The sequence below is a fragment of the Megalobrama amblycephala genome, linkage group LG7 (assembly GCF_018812025.1).
Source record: "Megalobrama amblycephala isolate DHTTF-2021 linkage group LG7, ASM1881202v1, whole genome shotgun sequence".
Taxonomy (NCBI): Eukaryota; Metazoa; Chordata; class Actinopteri; order Cypriniformes; family Xenocyprididae; genus Megalobrama; species Megalobrama amblycephala.
Genome location: NC_063050.1, coordinates 13,959,068 through 13,981,775, shown reverse-complemented (window position 1 = coordinate 13,981,775; position 22,708 = coordinate 13,959,068). Strand labels below are relative to the sequence as shown.

The following is a 22,708-nucleotide window of genomic DNA, read 5'->3' as shown; positions in this document are numbered from 1 at the left end:
TAAAATAGCAGATAGGGACCGTCTACAAAGTACAAAACGAAGAGGAAATACGCTCAATTTTTCCATCCATATACTTTACTCTTGGGAAAAAGGCGATCAAACTGTGTACACAAAACTTTGAAACATACACACACTCAGTCTCACCTGGTAAAAGACTGTAAATGTTACATATTGGAAAGAATAAAAGTAGTGGTAATAGCAATGTTATTAAGAAAAAGAAGTTTTACATTTTGAGGAAAAACCATAATATTCAATCCCAAATTCAAATAGTGTGATCTATTACTATGTCCTAAAAGAACTGCTTTCAGTTGGTTTTACTATCATAAGTGATGCAAAAGCAATGCTATTGAGATTCAGATGTGATAATACATTTGTATAAAATACATATAGACTAATTTTTCAAATATAGATGTTGTGTGTTGTTGCTGGATCCTAGAAGAACATTTTAAGGTTGGTTTCATCCAGGAAACAATAGCATAACATGTGTTATTGAAAGCAACAATTGAGAAAAATCCCGCAAAGCCTCCTAAAGACTGAGCGTTATTACTGCCCCCTAGAGGAACATGAGGCAATTGTTCTAAATTGTTATTCAAAATTTAAATAAATTCATTTAAATTCATACAGTGTTCAATCTCAACTTCACAGGGTGTGTCCTGTTACCTGGACCTAAAAGAACATTTTGGTTTTGGTTTTATCCACGGAACTGCAGCAGAAAGCATGTTATTGAAAATAAAGATAATACATAAATGAATTAAAAATAAATGCAATGCTCTGTTTCAACTTCAAAGGGCGTGTCTAGTCTCTGGTTCCTAGAAGAATAATTTGATGTTGGTTTTACTGTCAAAAGTGATGCTGAAGGCATGCTATTGAAACACAATAATTGCGAAAAATCTCACAAAGCCTCCTAAAGACTGAGCGTTATTACTGCCCCTAGAGGAGCATGATGAAGTTGTTCTGACTGAGTTTGACATTCAAAATTTAAATAAATTAATGTAAATTCATACAGTGTTCAATCTCAACTTCACAGGGTGTGTCCTGTTACCTGGACCTAAAAGAACATTTCCATGCAGGTTTTTCTCTCATTTGTAAATCAGGGTAAATGCTATTGAATTAAATTCAAATCTGATAATAAATTCATTTAAAATACATACAGTTTTCTATGTCAACTTCAAATGTTGTGTGTTGTTGCTGGCTCCTAGAAGAACATTTTTATGTTGCTTTTAGTCACAGAACTGTAGCACAAGGCGAGCTATTGATATTCAAAGAAAGACATGAGCTCAGTGAAAATAAATAAAGTGTTCTAACTCGCATTCAAATGCTGTGTGTCTGTACTGGTTTCTAGAAGAACATTTTAAGGTTGGTTTCATCCAGGAAACAATAGCATAACATGTGTTATTGAAAGCAACAATTGAGAAAAATCTCGCAAAGCCGCCTAAAGACTGAGCGTTATTACTGCCCCCTAGAGGAACATGATGAAGTTGTTCTAACTGAGTTTGATATTCAAAATTTAAATAAATTCATTTAAATTCATACAGTGTTCAATCTCTGCTTCACAGGGTGTGTCCTGTTACCTGGACCTAAAAGAACATTTCCATGCAGGTTTTTATCTCATTTGTAAATCAGGGTAAATGCTATTGAATTAAATTCAAATCTTATAATAAATTCACTTAAAATACATACAGTTTTCTATCTCAACTTCAAATGTTGTGTGTTGTTGCTGGCTCCTAGAAGAACATTTTAAGGGTGGTTTCATTCACAGAACTGTAGCACAAGGCGAGCTATTGATATTCAAAGAAAGACATAAGCTCAACTCAACTCAACTTGTATTCTAACTCAACTTTAAATGCTGTGTGTCGTTATTGGTTCCTAGAAGAACATTTTAAGGTTGGTTTCATCCAGGAAACAATAGCATAACATGTGTTATTGAAAGCAACAATTGAGAAAAATCTCGCAAAGCCTCCTAAAGACTGAGCGTTATTACTGCCCCCTAGAGGAACATGAGGCAATTGTTCTAACTGAGTTTGACATTCAAAATGTAAATAAATTCATTTAAATTCATACAGTGTTTAATCTCTGCTTCCCAGGGTGTGTCCTGTTACCTGGACCTAAAAGAACATTTTGGTTTTGGTTTTATCCACGGAACTGCAGCAGAAAACATGTTATTGAAAATAAAGATAATACATAAATGAATTAAAAATAAATGCAATGCTCTGTTTCAACTTCAAAGGGCGTGTCTAGTCTCTGGTTCCTAGAAGAATAATTTGATGTTGGTTTTACTGTCAAAAGTGATGCTGAAGGCATGCTATTGAAACACAATAATTGCGAAAAATCTCACAAAGCCTCCTAAAGACTGAGCGTTATTACTGCCCCCTAGAGGAGCATGATGCAGTTGTTCTGACTGAGTTTGATATTCAAACGATTAATAAATTTATTTCAAGATCATACAGTGTTCAATCTCTGCTTCACCGGTTGTGTCTTGTTACTTAGACCCATAACAACATTTCTATTCATATATTTATGTCATTTGTAATTCAGGTTAAATACTATTGAATTAAATTCAAGCCTGTTTAATTCATTTTAACTAAAATTAACAAAGCTTATTAGCGATTTAAAACACGTTTTAATCCAACAAAGCAAACATGCTTTACAAATAATTTAAATCAATATTTACATGGTATAACAGTAGTAAAAATATATCTCTTACAACTCACATCTATGCCCTGTGACAGAGCAATAACCAGGTGGTCACCCATACCGCAATTGGTGAAAGAGCTGTTTACCTCATCCCAAGCGTAGGTTTAATTTTGTTGGTGTAACTTAATGCTTTCTAAATGTTAAATAACACTTTTACTTCAGTACAATAAATTAATTTTAGATGTAACCACATAAGATGTAAACACATTATTTTTTTGCTGTGTGAGTTATGTGTGTTTGTGTGTGAACATTGCATGTGGGGAAATATGCGATTATTTAATTGGATAATAACATTGTTTTTTTAAAAAACAAATAAACAAAAAAGTTTTCTGCTATAATTCTGTGACTAAAACCTTTTCTTTTTCTTCTTATTTTTTTTTTTTTTTTGAGCCAGCAACAACACACACCCTTTGGAATTTAGATGGAAAACTGTATTTTAAATTAATTTCTCAACAGGCTTGAATTTAATTCAATACCATTTATCCTGAATTACAAATGACATAAATATATGAATGAAAATGTTATTTTAGGTCCAAGTAACAAGACACAACATGTGAAGCAGAGATTGAACACTGTATGATTTTGAAATAAATGTATTAAACGTTTGAATATCAAACTCAGTTAGAACAATTGCCTCATGTTCCTCTAGGGGGCAGTAATAACGCTCAGTCTTTAGGAGGCTTTGCGAGATTTTTCTCAATTGTTGCTTTCAATAACACATGTTATGCTATTGTTTCCTGGATGAAACCAACCTTAAAATGTTCTTCTAGGAACCAATAACGACACACAGCATTTAAAGTTGAGTTAGAATACAAGTTGAGTTGAGTTGAGCTTATGTCTTTCTTTGAATATCAATAGCTCGCCTTGTGCTACAGTTCTGTGAATGAAACCACCCTTAAAATGTTCTTCTAGGAGCCAGCAACAACACACAACATTTGAAATTGAGATAGAAAACTGTATGTATTTTAAGTGAATTTATTATCAGATTTGAATTTAATTCAATAGCATTTACCCTGATTTACAAATGAGAGAAAAACCTGCATGGAAATGTTCTTTTAGGTCCAGGTAACAGGACACACCCTGTGAAGCAGAGATTGAACACTGTATGAATTTAAATGAATTTATTTAAATTTTGAATATCAAACTCAGTTAGAACAACTTCATCATGTTCCTCTAGGGGGCAGTAATAACGCTCAGTCTTTAGGAGGCTTTGCGAGATTTTTCTCAATTGTTGCTTTCAATAACACATGTTATGCTATTGTTTCCTGGATGAAACCAACCTTAAAATGTTCTTCTAGAAACCAGTACAGACACACAGCATTTGAATGCGAGTTAGAACACTTTATTTATTTTCACTGAGCTCATGTCTTTCTTTGAATATCAATAGCTCGCCTTGTGCTACAGTTCTGTGACTAAAAGCAACATAAAAATGTTCTTCTAGGAGCCAGCAACAACACACAACATTTGAAGTTGACATAGAAAACTGTATGTATTTTAAATGAATTTATTATCAGATTTGAATTTAATTCAATAGCATTTACCCTGATTTACAAATGAGAGAAAAACCTGCATGGAAATGTTCTTTTAGGTCCAGGTAACAGGACACACCCTGTGAAGTTAAGATTGAACACTGTATGAATTTACATTAATTTATTTAAATTTTGAATGTCGAACTCAGTCAGAACAACTTCATCATGCTCCTCTAGGGGGCAGTAATAACGCTCAGTCTTTAGGAGGCTTTGCGAGATTTTTCACAATTACTGCGTTTCAATAGCATGCCTTCAGCATCACTTTTGACAGTAAAACCATCAGAAAAACATTTTTCAATGCCACTGTAACATTGGGCTTGCTTGGCTGGAGCTAAATTCTTATATTTAGCTTAGTGATATCAGTAAAGTTGCATAATAGCTTTTTCAAATTTTCTTTCATAATTGATAAACTACATGCTACATCAATCTTGATATTGAACTGAACTGAATTAACTTGAGCTTAAGCAAAGTTATGTCCAAAAGATTTCTTTTCAATGTCTTTGTCACAAAAGTTGTACAATGAAAAGATGTCCACTGAGGAGCCAGAATGAAAATTTTTATCTTCTGAATGTTGTGATGGAAATATTTTATGTCAACATGAAATGTACAGAAAATGCAGACTAAGAATGCTCAGGTCAAAGACCAGTCACATGATAAGCTTAGATCATTACAAACCAATCACCAGAACAAATCACAGTGATGAAGACATTGATTTTTACTCAACTGTAAGACTTAAATGTGCATGTATCTTTCTATTCATTGAGACTCACTTGGTTGTTGTGACCAGTGATCTCCCGGCCGTAAATAAAACTTCATTTCTACAAAGAGCAACTTGGAAGTCGTGTCAGGTATATGCTGCGCAGCTGAGGAACAGAAGTACTAAAGATATGCTCAAAAGACCACAGCAGAGACAGTGATAGTGTTGGAAGACTATAGAGTCGCCCTCGGGGTGAGGCTGTAATACTCTGAGTTAGTATTAATGATCCTGTGTCGGACCAGCGTACACCTGAGAAGGACGGTGAGAGTGTATAGATGCTAAAGACCTGTGTGCTCATGTGTGATTGAGGTAGTGATAGTAGCTTCTTGACGGGACGCCGTCACCTTACTTTGGGAAGGGTATTAGAAGTATTCGAGAAGGGAATTACCTCGAGATACTGTAGTATTATGTTGTATTATATTCGAGACGGGAATTACCTCGAAGGTACTATGGTATTGTAGTATTGTATTGTATTATATTCGGGATGGGAATTACCTCGAAGGTACTGTAGTACTGTATTGGTACTGAGTATTATATATATTATATTGACAACTGGAGGTTGTTTGAATTGTCAGTGGTGAAGTCAGATTTGTATTGAGAATTTCCACGACAATGTCCAATATAGACGTTCGTTGGATCTCTGTACAAGGTTTAAAAAAAAAGAGCCATGGATCCATCCATAGACAGTAAAACACATGTTCACACCTTTAGACAACTTAGCATCTGTAATTCACACATCTTTGGATCAGTTGGGACTCGAACCGCAGGAACCTTCTTGTTGTGAGGAGACAGTGTTTTCCACTGAGACACTTGTTCTGCCCTTAGACACATTCATAAAATTCACATACTTATAGAATAATTACTTAAAAATTATACTATATATATTTAAACTATACACTGTTAAAAAATTACTGTAAATTTTACAGTAAAATACTGGCAGCAGGGTTGCCAGCCAGTTACTGTAATTTTTACAGTAGTGTTTCTGTAATTTAATTTACAGAATTTTACTGTAATCGAGAATACAGTAAAATTCTGTAAATTAAATTACAGAAACACTACTGTAAAAATTACAGTAACTGGCTGGCAACCCTGCTGCCAGTATTTTACTGTAAAATTTACAGTAATTTATATATTTTGTATACTGCATTTTTACAAAAAAATATATTGTATACTGCATTTAACATACTTCTTTAAATAGCAAATACACACATTCAAGTAGTTTAGTCAAGTAGAATATGTAAAATGCAGTATACAATATATTTTCCCTATTGCTTACTTAATGACTGGGAGCTGAATTTTAAATTTAATCTATTAACTGCATAAACTTTAAACAAATTTTAACTGCATAAAGTGTTGTATAATGCATAACTTAATTCACCCCCCTCCCAAAAAAAAAAAAAAAAAGATATTTGATGCTTCTTAATCTTGAAAAACAGGTCAAAATGTAATAAATATATCTTTCAAATTTACATAAAAAAATGCCATAAAAGGTGTATTATTTTGAATTTATTTTTTATTTAGAAAATCATTTTATTTTTTAAAGGGACAAAATTTTGTCATGAAAATGTTTTTAAATTACTTATTGGCCATCATGGCCCTTCACACAAAGAAATACAATTATAACTATAACTTGACCAACAGGGTCATATAAAAACATTTCTTAAAACCCACATCACTTTTATCACTTCATGAACATACCAACATGGCCAAACAACAAGTCCAACAAACTTGCGATCAAAAAAGAACAATTCTGCTCCAGATGATGTTCCATCCCAGGATTCAAAGATAGGCTAGAAATATTGAAAGGAACAAAGAGGACAATACATTAGATATATTACAAAACATAATACTTTAAGGGTGCGTTCACACTTGTAGTTCGGTTTGTTTGGTTCATTTGGTCCGGACCAAAGAAGAAAAAAAAACATTTAGTCCTGGTCCGGTTAGCGTTCAGATTGGCAATTTTATCACCGAACCAAAAGATACCGAACCTAAAGGCACAGGGATACATTCACAACGTGATTGGTCGGATTTTATGACGTATTGCCTATTTTGAGACGGAACTTACCGAACATCCAAAACAATGCTGTTTGCCGAGGTAAACGCACTCGTTGTGTGTGCGTAGCGGGGCGTAGCCTGCATGTGATGGTATTTTGGCCAGTTGGGAACTCGTGAAGAGCTTATAAAATGTGTAAAGTAGTCAAAACACCGGCAGGAATCCATCCGTCACACACACAAACGATCTGCTGTGTGGAGATGCGCGTCTGATGCCTGTGATGAGAAAACTCGCGTCTATGACGAGAAAAAACGACATGCGTGAGGATTCTGTCCTTTTTAGGGTCTCATCTTCCTGTTTTTGGTTCGGTTACATGTCTTTGGTCCGTGTTGCGTTCATATATCATTCGAACCGCACCAGAGTTCGTTTGGAAGCGGACCGAGACCCATCTTTTCAGCGGTCTCGGTCCGCTTGTTTGGTGCGCACCAGGGTTCGGATGGCAGCGTTCACATATGTTCAAATGAACCGCACTAACCGAGCAACCGCACCAGGGTTCGTTTTAATCGAACCAAACATGACAAGTGTGAACGCACCCTAAGAGACTGATAGAGGGATGATAGATACAGTCAGATACAGATATAGAATAATAAAAGTATATAATAAAAGGAAAAATAGATCTTGGTGTGTGTGTGTATTTCTTACATTTCAGAAATTCCACTGAAAATCTATCACTTTGCACAGAAGAGTGTCCACATGTAGGTTGAACGCAACCCGTTTCTTCTGAACAGTCTGCCTGTTGTTTTAGATGGCACTTTTCCTTTCGTCTTTGTTCCTCTCTCCAGATAAATACCTACAAAGTGCATAAAGGATCAGGAATTCAGATTGGTTTTAGCTTTTGAGGCATGTAATCATGTTTATGAAATTATACCATGTGGTAGAGCAGTATTAGCCTACAACTCCAGTCCTGAATACTTACCTCCCAGAAAGTTTTAGATGTCCCACTAATCAACACCTTATTTAACTAATTTGTTTGCCAGGGTCAAATAGAGAGACATCTAAAACATTCACCCTAAAAAATAAATGTCTAATCTAGTTGAGAAACAAATAGTTTGTAGTTGTGTTAAAGGCCTCAATAGATATAAAATGTACATCTAAAAGACAAGTACAGGATGATCAGTTTATTCATATCTGTAATAGCACATTTCATTTCAAGTTAAAAAAAATTTGTTTTCGTAATGGTACGTTAATACATTAACTATACAAGGCAAACTGAAATCAAACAGAGATGTTAAAGTGTTTGTATTACCTTAAGTTAGCAAATGTCCACAAATACATCACATTGGTTACGTTAACAGCATGAAGCAGCACCATTTTGCGTGACACATCCTCCGTGAGCGGCCTGATCGCGTCGCGAGGCTTTTTCGTTTCGGCCCGTGTTAACAGATGACTGTCTGCCTGTACAAATGTGATTTAACGTTACGCCATAAAATAATCACGACCAAGTGCGCTGATGAACACGAAGTTCTCGTGAATTCCAACTGTTTCTAATTATTAATTTTCGGCCCACAGCCGCTATGCTAAAGCGCCGGGGAATGTGTGAGATCCTACCGCGACCGCGCTGAGGAAAACCCCGCGCAAGTCTGCTTCGCGCCCCGCGGACGGAGGATGCGTCAATCCGGGGTTACCAATATGAATCGCGAATGTAAATACATACATGTTTACCAAAGACTGAGGGGGAAATGAAATAATAAGTCACTTACCACAGTTGTAAATCACTCCTCTTGCTGCTACTCGAATCTTGACCGTTGGAGATCCCACAATGCCTCTGTATATTTGAAATTTACAGCAATATTCTGTAAATTTGATTCAAACCGCCACGCCCCCGGAATTCATTGCAATTTACAGCAATATGCTGTATTATTAAAATACAGCCATCGGCTGTAAAATATTGCTGTAATTTTTACAGCAATTCATTACAGTGTATATATTTCAGACTTTTTTCATGTTTGTATATAAAATAAAATAAAAAACATTTACAGGTACAAAACTCTGTTTGGATAGATGCTCAAATGTACAACATACACAGTAAAATCCTCAGTGAACACTGATCTGTGTTTATATAAGTCCAATCTACACAATGTTAAAAGAAACACTGAAACAATGTTGAAGTTTATGAGATAATTAACTGATGATTCAGCATTTGATAAAATCAACTGCAAGTAAAAGATGCTGAACCTCTCAAAATCTGATTAAACTCCACAAACAGCATTACCAGCTTCACTTATTAGTAACCAGACTGACTTTATTACTGTCACACGTATACAGAAATTATTGAGAATTAACAGATTTATTTGTTGGTGTTTGTTTCATTTGAAGTCACCATCGTGGTGGAGAGTGTTTGCTTTAGTTGGGATCTTGGTCCTTGTACTTCATCTGTTAACTTTTCATTGGCTGCTGTAGATGTGGGACACATTTGTCACAATGTGTTGTGACAATACTCATTTGTTTTGGCGAAGAAAGTCCAGATAAAGCCAAATCAACTTCTTGTTGATAACAAAATCATCACAGAGCAAAAATCTACTTTTCGGTTTTTAATTTTCTGTTTATATTTGGCATTTACGTCCACCAACCTTGTGAAACTGCATTATTGCACCAATAGCATTAAATTATCAGTTATCCTGAAGCTAGATAAAAAGCATGTGCACAAGATATTTGAGCGGGAGTAATCATGTCGTCACACACAGACATCAAGATTTTGCATGTGATTCACAACAATGGTGACAATCAAAACAAGGATGAGTTTTTTAGTTTTGATTGTCACCATTATTGTGAATCATATCCAAAATAATGATGTCTATGTGTGTGACTTCATGATATACTCAATCAAATCTTGTGCATGCTTTTTACCCACCTTCAGATCAGTTTAATTAAAAACATACCATTAGATGCTCATTTTACCATTTTTCTATAACAAGGAGTTGATAACAACTTATCCTGCTTCATCTAGGCTTTTTTTTTTTTGCCACAACAAATGTGTTTTACAAACACAGTTATAACAGCCAAATAAAAGCTAACAGAAGAAGAATGAGGACCAAGATCCCAACTAGCAACACTCTCCACCTTGATGGTGACTTCAAATGAAACAAACATCAACATCTAAACTTCTGTTAATTCTCAATAATAACCTCTGTAGATGTGTGACAGAAATAAAGTCAGTCTGGTTAGTAATAAGTAAAGATGGTAATGCTGTTTGTTTAATCCTCCTCTGCTTGATTTTAGCAAATGTTCAATCATCTATTATTTGATCACTTAAAGGGATAGTTCACCCAAAAATGAAAATTCTATCATCATTTACTCACCCTCAAGTTGTTCAAAATCTGTATAATTTTCTTTGTTCTGTTGAACACCAAGGAAGATATTTTGAAGAAAGTTTGTTACCAGGCCACTTTGGGGCACCATTGACTTCCATAGTAGGAAAAAAACTACTATGGAAGTCAATGGTGCCCCAAAACTGTTCAGTTTAACACATTCTTCAAAATATCTTCTTTTGTGTTCAGCAGAACAAAGAAAATTATACAGATTTTGAACAACTTGAGGGTGAGTAAATTATAGAATTTTCATTTTTGGGTAAACTATCCCTTTAATTATCTCATTAACTGCTTCAAAAACATTGTCTCAGTGTTTCTTTTAACATTGTTTGGATAGATGCTGAAATGTACAACATTCACAGTAAAATCCTCAGTAAACACTGATCTGTGTTTATATCTACACAGAGTTTTGTTCCTGTAAATGTTTTTAATTTTATTTTATTTTACATATAAACATGAAAAATAGTATGATATATGTATGTTTGTATGTATGTCTATGCATAAGGGAAGCACAAGCGGCTCAGTGGAAAACACTGTCTCCTCACAACAAGAAGGTTCCTGGTTCGAATCCCAGCTGAGCTAGAAAGTCTTTGTTCAGATCTGGTTTCTCTCGAATTTATATTTTCAAATCCGTTAAAGGATTATTAGGCTGCATAAATTAGGTCAGCCCGAACCGGGAACACTTCAGCAGATGTACTCGTTACATCAGAAGAAGAATGGCATCTACGCTAATATTAGTCTTTCTGTTTATCCCGAGGCTTATCGTAGTCAGCCGGATCCGGGCCATATCCAGGTGAGATTGAGGACCTGCACATTGACACGACCACAACGCAGCCCTGAAGTATCAGCAGAGATCGAGTCAACTAGATCATCCATTGTGAAGGCCTCATCAACACGATAGCCAGTAGCACAGTTCCTCAACAAACCGTCCATACCGGCATGATGAATACGATCCTCAACTGGATGGAACTGAAATAAATACTTTGAATGTTGCGATCCTATCCGACTTATGATAGCAACCCGAGTCGTAACAAAGGACTGTTCGCCAGAGGAGAACTGGCCCCCCGACTAAGCCTGGTTTCTCCCAAGGTTTTTTTTCTCCATTTTAACACCTGATGTCACCTGTTGGAGTTTGGGTTCCTTGCCGCTGTCGCCTTTGGCTTGCTTAGTTGGGGACACTTGACATTTGATATTCAACAGTGCTTTGATCTGCCTGCTTTAACACCATTCTTTAAGAGCTGTTGTATAGCCAAAATTATATACCAGTTATCAATGTAAAGCTGCTTTGACACAATCTGCATTGTAAAAAGGGATATATAAATAAAGGTGACTTGACTTGATAATCCAAAGATGTGTGAATTACAGATGCCAAGTTGTCTAAAGGTGTGAACATGTGTTTTACTGTCTATGCTCATTTTTTAACCTTGTACAGAGTTTCAACGAACGTCTATATTGGACGTTCAGAAGACGTCATAAAAACTTTTATTCTGGCTCCTCAGTGGATATCTTTTCAATGTACGACTTTTGTGAAGAGACGTCTTCTGGACATAACTTTGCTTAGTGGGAATTATGAAAAGATTGTATTGGTAGCACTAATAACATAACCAATTACATATTTTGTGTACAGTATACAAGCGCACCGCCATCTTTATAAAATTGTCTTTGAAATTACATTTTGCGGTAGATCTACATTTCAATGGCATCACTGTCAAAGAATATTTACTTTACAGGAATATTTAATATAACGAGCGAGCGCAGCGCTGAAAAGGGGCGGAGCTACATAAGGTCTTTGAAATTGTTTATTCTGTGAGTGAGCGTTGTGTGTGTTCACTAAATTGCTTTTAAGTGAAAAAAAAAAATAAGATCGTTTTTTCTTCCACATGTACTTTGTAGACGGTCCCTATCTGGCCTAAGCGCTAGCGCATCACTGCTAGAGATAAAATATGTTGCTACACATTAAAGAGGATTAAAACTCACAAACTGCGATGTGTGCTTAGTTCTATGTTATAATACCTTTCAAATAAGGCACTTTTTTTACATTTATAATTATTCACAAAGAATCTATTGAAAATTTTCGTGACCGAATATCTATCGAATATCTAATATCCAACGTCAAACCAACTTTATATCGGTGTGTCCAGAAAGGTAAGAAAAACATCATTAAAGTAGTCCATGTGACATCAGAGGGTCAGTTAGAATTTTTTGAAGCATCAAAAATACATTTTGGTCCAAAAATAGCAAAAACTACGACTTTATTCAGCATTGTCTTCTTTTCCGTGTCTGTTGTGAGAGAGAGTTCAAAACAAAGCAGTTTGTGATATCCGGTTCGCGAATGAATCATTCGATGTAACCGGATCTTTTTGAACCAGTTCACCAAATCGAACTGAATCGTTTTAAACGGTTCGCGTCTCCAATACGCATTAATCCACAAATGACTGTTAACTTTTTTAATGTGGCTGACACTCCCTCTGAGTTCAAACAAACCAATATCCCCGAGTAATTCATGTACTCAAACAGTACACTGACTGAACTGCTGTGAAGAGAGAACTGAAGATGAACACCGAGCCGAGCCAGATAACGAACAACAGACTGACTGATTACACTACAGATGAAGTGAAATCAGTGTACACTTTAATAAATTATACTTTGTATTAAAAATAAGCGTACTTACTAAAAGTACACTAAACTACCACTATACATTTTTGTATTTTAACATATTTTATGAGAGTACTCTGATATGCCACTAAAAATACACTTATTTTTATTCATCCAAATGTTTAATGTTGCAATGCATGCTGGGTGCCAGCATAGTACAAAACTCCCAGCATGCACTGCAGCATGAATAAATTATGCAGCTTTATTGCCACCATTGTTGAGATTGATGTGCTGATTTTTGTGTGTCTAAATAATCCTGCAGCTGTTTTTGTAACTCTTTTTTAGCTGATTGTTGTTGGAGCTCTTGCTGTAGTTTCATGGTCGCAATAATGAAAAATATTAGTCTGTTTATAATGTAACAATGGATAAAACACAGTATGAATTCAGTGAATCAAAAGACGAAGGCTGCGTCCGAAATCGCATACTTCCCTACTATATAGTATGCGAAAAACAGTATGTGAGGTGCGTAGTATATCAGAATTCATAGTATTCGAAAAACAGTAGGCGAGAAGTACCCGGATGACCTACTGCTTCCGCCCGAATTCTGTAGTAGGCATACGATGGACGCTGCACTATCCCGTGATGCAGGAGAGGATTCTTCATATTCGAAAATGGCGGAAAGCGGCGTTATGCAGCTCATTCAGGTCTTTAAGTACCTCAGGGAAAAACGGTGTTTATTGTGGTTAAATTGCACTTGTTTAACATAATGTAAGTAAACGGCTGACTTATTGAAAGTTTAAACAATGTAAATCGATGAGAAGATTTTGAGAGTCGGCTGTAAAAGATGTTTAAAAGAGGATCATAAAAGATTAGGCTATTAGCTATCTTTGAAAATGTTTTTAAAAAAGTTTTAGACCTATTAAACAATGAATTATAAGCCTGTAATTAAAATTATTAAGAGTGTAGGCTATAATATTTCCTTACACCGCTTTCATCAATGAAAATTAAGCGCAGCTTTACTTAGCACCGACTTAAATAAAAAACTGTTTAACATGAAATACTATAATTCTCATTTGTTTCACTAGCCTATATTGTCGTGGAGACGGCTCTAACAAATATGACCTGTACTAAGAAGTTTCTGCCAAAGAACCAATTAATCAATTTCTGCCAAAAGAACCAATTCATCAGGGAGAACTTAGGTTTGCTAGGGTTGATCACTCAAGGTTTGCAAAAAGAAAAAAGACGAAATCAAGAAGAAACAGGACGAGAAAGAGAAGAAGAAGAACCACTAGAGTGGGAGAAATTAAGATGGATCCGAAGGCCAAAGAGATGCTTAAATTACCGAGACAGCAACAGAGAATTAATTTGAAATTGATTATGCTTATTAAACAATCATATACGCTGAATAATTTTATGTGTGACTTGGAACAGATTACAAACAAGGTTGAAGCTTTGTCTACAAAAGCTTCAGCGCCGGTTGAATCTTAAAATTGTGTTTAAGGGCTAAAAGGTTAAAATGCAAACTAACCAAGGCTAGATATGCTTATCTTTCATATCTAGAGTTGTTGATGCAAGCTAACCAAAATGTATGTTTTAGTTGCTGAACAAGAAGTATTAAGAGAAACTGGTACTAACCAAGATGTATGTTTTTATCTTTCATATCTAGAGGTGTTAAGGCAGGCTAACCACAATGTATGTTTTAATTGCTGAGCAAGAAGTTTTAAGGGGAACTAAAACTAACTACGATGTATGTTTTTAATGCAAGTTGTATGTTTTGTTTGCTGAACTAGAAGTGTTAGTGGGAGCCAGAGGCAGAGCCAGCTGTAGTCAATAATCTAACTCACAGATTGGGCTCTAAATGAGTTCAGTGATTCAGATCAAATAATGATTATGTGAAAACATAACCAACACCACCTGATCATCTTTTCACATTGTTTATCTGGCTGTTACGACTTAGTTACAACAGCCAAAAAAAGTATGATATTAAAAAGTCAAGAGTCAAGAGCCCAACTAAAGCAAACCCTGATCTCCATGATGGTGACTTAAAATTGTGATTTTCTCCTTTGGTGATTCTGCTTGTTATCATCAGGTGCTCATTGTTAATGTTCGATAGTTACATGATTAATTAATTATCTTGATTGAATGGACTTGTTTTGGTCTTGAATGGTCTTGGTTTTGGGGGTCTGATCTTCACCTTTGAAATGAACACAAAGTTGTGTAAATGTGTAATATTAACACATTACAGGTGTTTTTGGCTGCACAGATTGTGTTGATGATGTGAACAAATACACAGGTTGTGTTCATTTTAAAACTACACATAATATGTGTAAAACAATTGAATTGAACACATTTTTATGCAATATTGACACAAAATGTGTAAACTAGAGTGTTACACATAATATGTGTTTTTTTTACACATTTCTTTTTAGAGTGTACTTTTTTTTTATGTTTTTGTATTTTTATTCTGTAACTTGTTATTAAACCGAAACCATTGTATTTGGTGATTCGTAAACCTCTCTAAACAAGTCTCAGAGTGAATTTACTTATACATAAACTATTAGTGATACCTGTAATTTATTTACTTCCATCGAGCCTCAAGAGCATCGGACCCTGACTGAGCTGGTGTGGACTCCACCTTGAAACCTCTAATCATCGTACAACGCTCTCAATCCAAGGTAAGACCAAATCTTTTGATGCAATAAAGGATTGTAGAGATGTGTATTTGATTAATTGGAGGTTGAGGGGGATAACAAATATGTACAGCCACAAGAGAAATAATGGAATAAATTAAGACAGTTATCCGTTATCAGCATATTATGTTGAAATTCGTCTCTGAAAGAATAAGCTCCGTTAATGCAGCATCAGCTCCATCACTTTTTACTTTCAATTTCTGTAGTTAATACTGACCGAGGTTGAGACTTTTTCACCAGCATAACTTCTTGTGTGATATCCATTGGCTCCCCTTCTTGTTTTAAAATGGAAAGATTTCCAATATTATGACGAAGGGATACATACGCCTGTTTGCATACATCTTTAAATTACAACTAAAGACGTGGACTTGTGCAATGCGCATGTGCCCCAGAGACTTCTGAATACGATTGAGAAAGTAGTTGGATTCAAGTAGGGCTGTAGTCAAGTCCACCTTTGTCGAGTCCAAGTCAAGTCCAAGTCCAAAAGTTTCGAGTCCAAGTCAAGTCCGAGTCCAAATGAGACAGTCAAGACAGAGACAGAAAAAAAAAAGAATCCTCTTCAAGACCACGTACATAACTATTGGTAATTTATGTGATGCGAGAGACAGCATATCTTCTATTCTAAAATAATCATTTTGCATATTACTTTTTTGCATTATTACTTGTTTTTAAATTCACTACAACTGTGGTTCCCAAACATTTTACAGTTGCGTACCCCCTGAGGCATTTAACACTCTTCTGCATACTTAGACTGCTGCAGTCACACCTTTTCCATTAAGGGACAATATTTTCCCCTTTAAACTGATTGTTGAAGTGTTTTTTTTAACCTTTATAAATACCTTTATAAAATAAATAATGTTTTAAATTAAAAATTTCCAAAAGAGAAATAAGCAATGATGTTAAAACGAGTGATACTTTTAAATATAGAACTAAAACCGCCAGTAGGTGGCGGTAAGTCACTGTCTTAATGTGTGAGTCATCGAGTCATTCATTCATTCATTCAGTAACGAAGCAAGTGGATGTATTTTTGAAAGGGTAATTGAATCATTGACTCTCATGGTTTTTACACAGCCACAGATTCATTCACAAAACATCGATATGAGTCGCAGTTCTGCTGTGGCTTTCGTTTGAACTAGAGATGCGCCGATTGCAATTTTCTTGGCCGATTCCGATTTTTGAATAGTGTGATCTGCCGATACCTATTTTTGCCTATTCCGATTTTCTTTCTAATAACTATAATTGACAGCATATACAAACAAAAATCTACCTTTCTTCAACGCAAAGTTTTATTTTCATAAAAAAAGTAAAAATAAATAATAAAATAAGAACAAATAAAAAATGCAAACAGCACAAATAAATGCAATAGAATAGAGAGCTATGAAACTACGTTTTTCAGGTTAAGTAGGTTTTAATTTAGGTAAGAAATACAACAGAAAATAAAGTAGGCTAATCGAATTTAAAATAACACATCCACGTTGGTTACCTTAATATCTGTATTCTATATTGTAAATATTAAATACAGATTTATTCTTACAATTAAAGCTAAAAACTTATTCAGTCAAATGCAGAAAGTGATTTTCTTTGTTTTTTGTTCTTTAAATAACAGGACAGACAGCAGCAGGAATATTGGACTGCAATCCCTTGAATTCCTTGTTGTGACTCTGTTTGACTTCTGTCTCTGTTTGAGACTGAGCGTGGCTTGTTCGCTTCACTAATATAGATCAGTGGTGCGCGCGCTTTTGGTGTGAGCGCGAAACCTGCGGGAACCAGAGCGAATGAGACGAGTGAGAGAGAGGAGACGCCCGCGCGGGTGTGTGTCAGTTCATCGTCGGAGAGAAGAGAGCAAGAACGCTCGGCTGATTTTATTGCCTGTGCGTCGCAGCTGGCAACAAGGGATCGGCTCGGAATTGGAAAGAAGTGAGACTGACCTGCTGGACTCAGACCAACTAGAACTTTTGGCGAAACCAATGACCAAGTCCGAGACAAGTCCAAGTGCAAATATCAACGAGTCCGAGACAACAGAAAAACGTATTGAGTCCGGACTCGAGTACTACAGCACTAGATTCAAGCGTTTACATGGTAATTTTTTGCTGTTGGATCGGATTAGAAAAGGAATAAACCACCCCCTCCAATCCGATCAAAATTTCATTCAGATTGATTAAGGTGTTTACATAAATGTTTTTCAAACCAATTAAATCATCAATCTGATTACAAATGGATTTTTGAGTGCATGCAAATGTAGTAACTGATTTGTTTCTGCCATAACAAATGTGAATTGCAAAAATAGTTTAAGCAGCCAAAGAAGAAACAAAAAAAAAGGCATGGGTCAAGAGCTCAACTAAAGCAAACGCTGATCTCCTTAATGGTAACATCAAACCAAACATTTTCAATAAAACATCAACATCTAAACTTCTGTTAATTCTCAATAAGATCTTCTGTAGAAATAAAGTTACACTGGTCAGTAATAAGTTAAATAAAGTGTAATGACTGAAAGCTCGTAGTTGTAGTTTCTGCTCGTATTTATTCCGTTCTTATTCCTCTTTTTAGTGGTTCTGCTTGTTAACAGCAGGTGTTTATCATTAATCCTCAATCATCACTTAAATATTAACTTAATTATCTCACTGCAACACAGCGTCAATGTTACTTTTACTCTGTAGTGTGGACACTAGAGGATGTTCCTGTGGGGTTGAAAGGGTTAAAGGTGTAAGATAAAAAGACACACCCACAAAATGTATTTTAACAGTAACAAACTGTAAGTTAATAAAAGTTATATAGTTTACTGTAAAATTGAGTTTTGTGGGTCACCATTGTGCAGATGTTGAATGTGGTTTTATTTAACAGATAGTGAGTATGTAGTTGCTGATGCAGTGAAAATCTTTTTATTTAAAATGTTTTTATTGAACTCTAAAGCAATGTTCATAATAATATCCTCGTATTATTAGCATATAATAAATATTAGTTTGTAAATTTAAATGGCAGTTGGTTTCTGCAAATTAATTGAAGCAACATGAGTTTTAATTTAGTGCATGGTATCTTTACAGTAAATAACTGTACAATCAACAGTAAACAGTAAACTCTGTTGCCAGTATTTTACTCTAAAAAGGCTGTCAAGGTCTAACAGTGTGAGTTAGAATTACATTATTGATTACAGGAGCATTGTGATTCTACAGCAGAAGATGAGCCTTTTCAATATAATCCAATTATATTACTTTATTAATACAATTATGTACTTTATTTTCTGAGAGTGAAGCCATTGTACCCCTAAAAGTACAATTATGTACTTTTTTTCTGAGAGTGTATTTAAATTTAACAAATTTCACATTACAACAGCCTTAGAATACCACTGCATGAAATTTTGTACTATAATATTTTGAATGTTGTTAAGTCATTATGCAGAATTTATTTAGAGAGGATCATGTAGACTCACACAGACATCAAGAGTCAAACATCATTATTTTCAATAAAACAACTCTGGCTTCCTGGAGGCTAAGTGAGGGCTGCCAGTGTTAAGGGGCCAACATTTTGCCAATGAGCAAATTCTCAGGGACCCTGCACTGGCAGCCTTAAGTGGGCCCGTAAAGGGCCAGTGCTTTGCAGGGCAGCCTTACTGTCCAATTACAAGAGTGTTTATTTGGGATACTGGGATACATGCAAAACAAACATCATGCACATTACAGGTTGAAACTGAACCTCTTTCAACAAAAATATGGGGTTTATCTATATTATGTACAGCACGCAATCCTCTTTTTAGTGTGTTTATGTCATGCATGTAAGAGAATATAAAAGTCAACAGTCTGAGACTGAGCAAGACTGGATAAGTTGACTGATGTATGCATGGTAGGGAAAGAGATGGGACACTGGGGGAGGTGCTGGTACTGGATATGCAGGTTTCTGTCAACATGTTGGTTTCTGTCAACATGTTCCCTCAGATGATTCAGTCAGGAAATAAAAATTCAGTTTATTTTGCACGATATCTTGAGGAACTTCTGATTGCATTAGCATCAGTGTTCAACTCCACCCCTTATTTCTGCCATACAAGTGCCTATTCTGATAATCTCTCTGTCTGTCCAAGTGTCTTTATAGAGAAGAGCATCAGAATTTCCACAGCTCTCCATTGACTGCACAAACACACAGGTATGTATATATAAGTTTGGGTGTTTTAGATTACAAAGATATTCTTTACTTTGGATTATGTGCTTCCACAGCAACTCTGTGATGTTTGGATAAAGATACAGGTTGTTATATGAAATTCTAGGATAAATATAATAGTAAAATTTACTATTATAAGTTGTTAACAGATCAGGTCAATTTCAATGTCAAAAGTGGCCTAAAATGGTCACCATACTTTCTATTCATTGCCATCTGTCCACTAGTTTGTTCCAGTGTTTAATGCATGTCAGTAACTGTTTGAAAACAAATTCTGATGTTGGCTTGAGAAGGCTTACTCTGAAAGTTTGAAGTAATTGTAAAAGCTGTGAAATAGTTGAAAAATGTTAGGTTTTAAAAGCTCAAACAAGTGTGAAGGTTTTAAGTCTCTCAGATAAATCTACTAAATTTCTCTCCAATACGGAAGAAAATTAAATTGAATGTGAAGGATGTTAATTGTCACAAGATGATTGACAGGGCAAACTGTCACTCCCCATTTTGAGCCTAGACATTTAAAAATGCTATATCCAAAATTAAAATGGTTGTAATTCATTAAAGGGTTAATTCACCCAAAAATGAAAATTCTGTCATTGATTACTCACCCTCATGTCGCTCCACACCCGTAAGACCTTCGTTCATCTTCAGAACACAGATTAAGATCTTTTCGATAAAATCCGATGGCTCAATGAGGTCTGCTTTCACGCAAGATCATTTTCTTTTTCAATGCCCAGAAAACTATTAAAGACATATTTAAAAGAAATTCATGTGACTACAGCGGTTCAACCTTAATATTATAAAGTCATGAGAATACTTTTTGTGTGCCAAAAAAAAAAAAGTTATTTTATTCAACAATATCTAGTGATGGGTGATATCAGAACACTGCTTCACGAAGTTTCAAAGCTTTACTAATCTTTTTTTTTTCAAATCAGTGGTTCGGAGCGCACATCAAACGATCTCAAATTGCCAACGTCATGTGATTTCATTAAACAAGCCTTTGTTGTGTCAGAGGTGTTTCTGTGGTTCACGTGACTTTGGCAGTTTGATACACGCTCCGAACCACTGATTCTAGGGGGTATTTTTACAAGTACGAGTACAAGTACTTGTACTCATACTTGTAAAAATACCCCTGATACCAAAGACTGATACCTCACGTGACGTAACTGACAGAATTTTCCGTGCACAGAGACACCGGGGGCAGCAGCAGAAACAATGTCAGCCTCAGGGGTGTGGAAATATTTCAAATTAATGATGACACACACATTACGAATTGCTTGTTTTTAATCACAATTTGTTATCGATTAGTGAAGGCGGGATAGGCGGAATTGCACTGAATCTCTCTCGCGCGTGCACTCTCTCTTTCTTGCGCACAATCCCAGTTCTATCAGACAGCGCGCAATCAGTTCTCCCTGTGCCTGAATGGTCAAATGCACATAGTTGTCAAAATGTTTTTTATTTTTACCTTTTTATATAACAACAATTATATATATTGGTAATTATGCCCTTTGAAGGTTATTGGACACTGTGAAGTTTTTGTTCTTTGTGCTTGGAAAACTACAAAATCACCAAAAAAAAAAAAAAAAAAGAGAGAGAAATTAATAAATGTATAGGTATCGGTATCAGTATCAGCGAGTACTAGAAAAAAAAGTATCGGTACTCGTACTCTGTCCTTAAAAAATGGTATCGATTCGAAACAGAAGAATGACATCCCATTAAGGGGTTAAGATTACGGGTAACCCCTCCTGTTCAAACAGCCCGCTCTAAGTGGGACTCAAACATTGGAGTTGACCGCTCTAACAAAGAAGCTAAAGACCGCAGTCTTTACTGTCAGTCGTTAGAGTATCTCTTGAGATCAGGAGAATCAGGTTTACATGCACAGCTCTTACCAGCCTACGTCCTTTACACACGTAACTAACTAAATGACAAAGAGGTCCGTTAAAAATACAATTATGACAGTATGTCGTATGTCCTGCTTGTCTGCTACGCACAGAAGTATGTACTTTTTCTTCACAGAAGGCAATTGGAATGCAGGGTTGGGCACGGAATGCGTTTCTATGGCAACACTATCAATGCCAAACTGAATCAGTCAGGTGGTACAGAGGTAACATGGAATGAGTGAAAGTGAAAGTGAGTCAGAATCAGGGTAGTTCTGACATGGCATGAACAAACCTAGATTCTTTCACTTTTTCCAAAACACATATACCGCTGACTCAGCTGTCACTAAGAACATGAGATAAAATGTTGTCAGACTGGCTGGTCAGGGCTCTTCTTTCAGGAAATCATAAAAAATAGTTTTTCAGGTTTTAAATGATAAAAGTTATACTATGTAATGCAGATTTAAAGGGGCGGTTCATTGCAATTTCACTTTTTAAACTTTAGTTAGTGTGTAATGTTGCTGCTTGAGCATAAACAGTATCTGCAAAGTTACAGCACTGAAATTTCAATGCAAACGGAGATATTTTCGTTTAAAGAAATCTCTGTTTAAGGTCTACAACGACCCAGATAACAACATTGTGTCAGCCCAGATCTGGCCCATATCTGGTACATGTGGCATGATGATCTGGCCCACATGCTGCAGTGAATTACGGTCCTTATGTGGGCCGCTTATGTTTGCCAGATCTGGGCCGTAAGCAGGCCACAGCAATGCCACATATCAACCAAGAGCAAAGAATATATTAAATATACTACAGAATGAGTTTCTGCAGCAATCAGATCTTAACAGACATGGGAACTAAACACTAACCTATGATAACACACAGACTTCAAGAATCAACCTATGAATCTCAACAATGGTGACAATCAAAAGTACAAAACACCCAGCATGCATTGCACTTTTGTTTGTCACCATTGTTGAGATTCATACGGTGATACTTGATGTCTGTGTGTGCCATCATAAATTAACTTTTGGTGCTCATGTCTGTTAAAATAAGCTATCTGGT

At 35.7% G+C, this 22,708-nt stretch overlaps 2 protein-coding genes and 1 long non-coding RNA gene across 5 annotated transcripts in view; 2 read left to right on the top strand and 1 right to left on the bottom strand.

Moving 5' to 3' along the window:
* Window positions 1–22,708, top strand: part of LOC125271747 (NACHT, LRR and PYD domains-containing protein 12-like) — a 1,137,836-nt gene that overhangs the window by 944,083 nt on the left and 171,045 nt on the right. The window lies entirely within an intron of this gene.
* On the bottom strand, window positions 6,476–10,393 carry LOC125271794. The gene is made up of 3 exons (XR_007185709.1): window positions 8,734–10,393; window positions 7,676–7,823; window positions 6,476–6,770 (listed from the first exon to the last, which is right to left on the bottom strand). It is a non-coding gene; the product is annotated as an uncharacterized LOC125271794 (long non-coding RNA).
* The window catches only part of LOC125271781 (lipopolysaccharide-induced tumor necrosis factor-alpha factor homolog), a 49,413-nt gene continuing 46,241 nt past the window's right edge, over window positions 19,537–22,708 (top strand). Inside the window, exon 1 of the mRNA XM_048196036.1 lies at window positions 19,537–19,760. The gene's annotated coding sequence lies outside the window, so the exon portion shown is untranslated. The remainder of the gene's footprint in view (window positions 19,761–22,708) is intronic.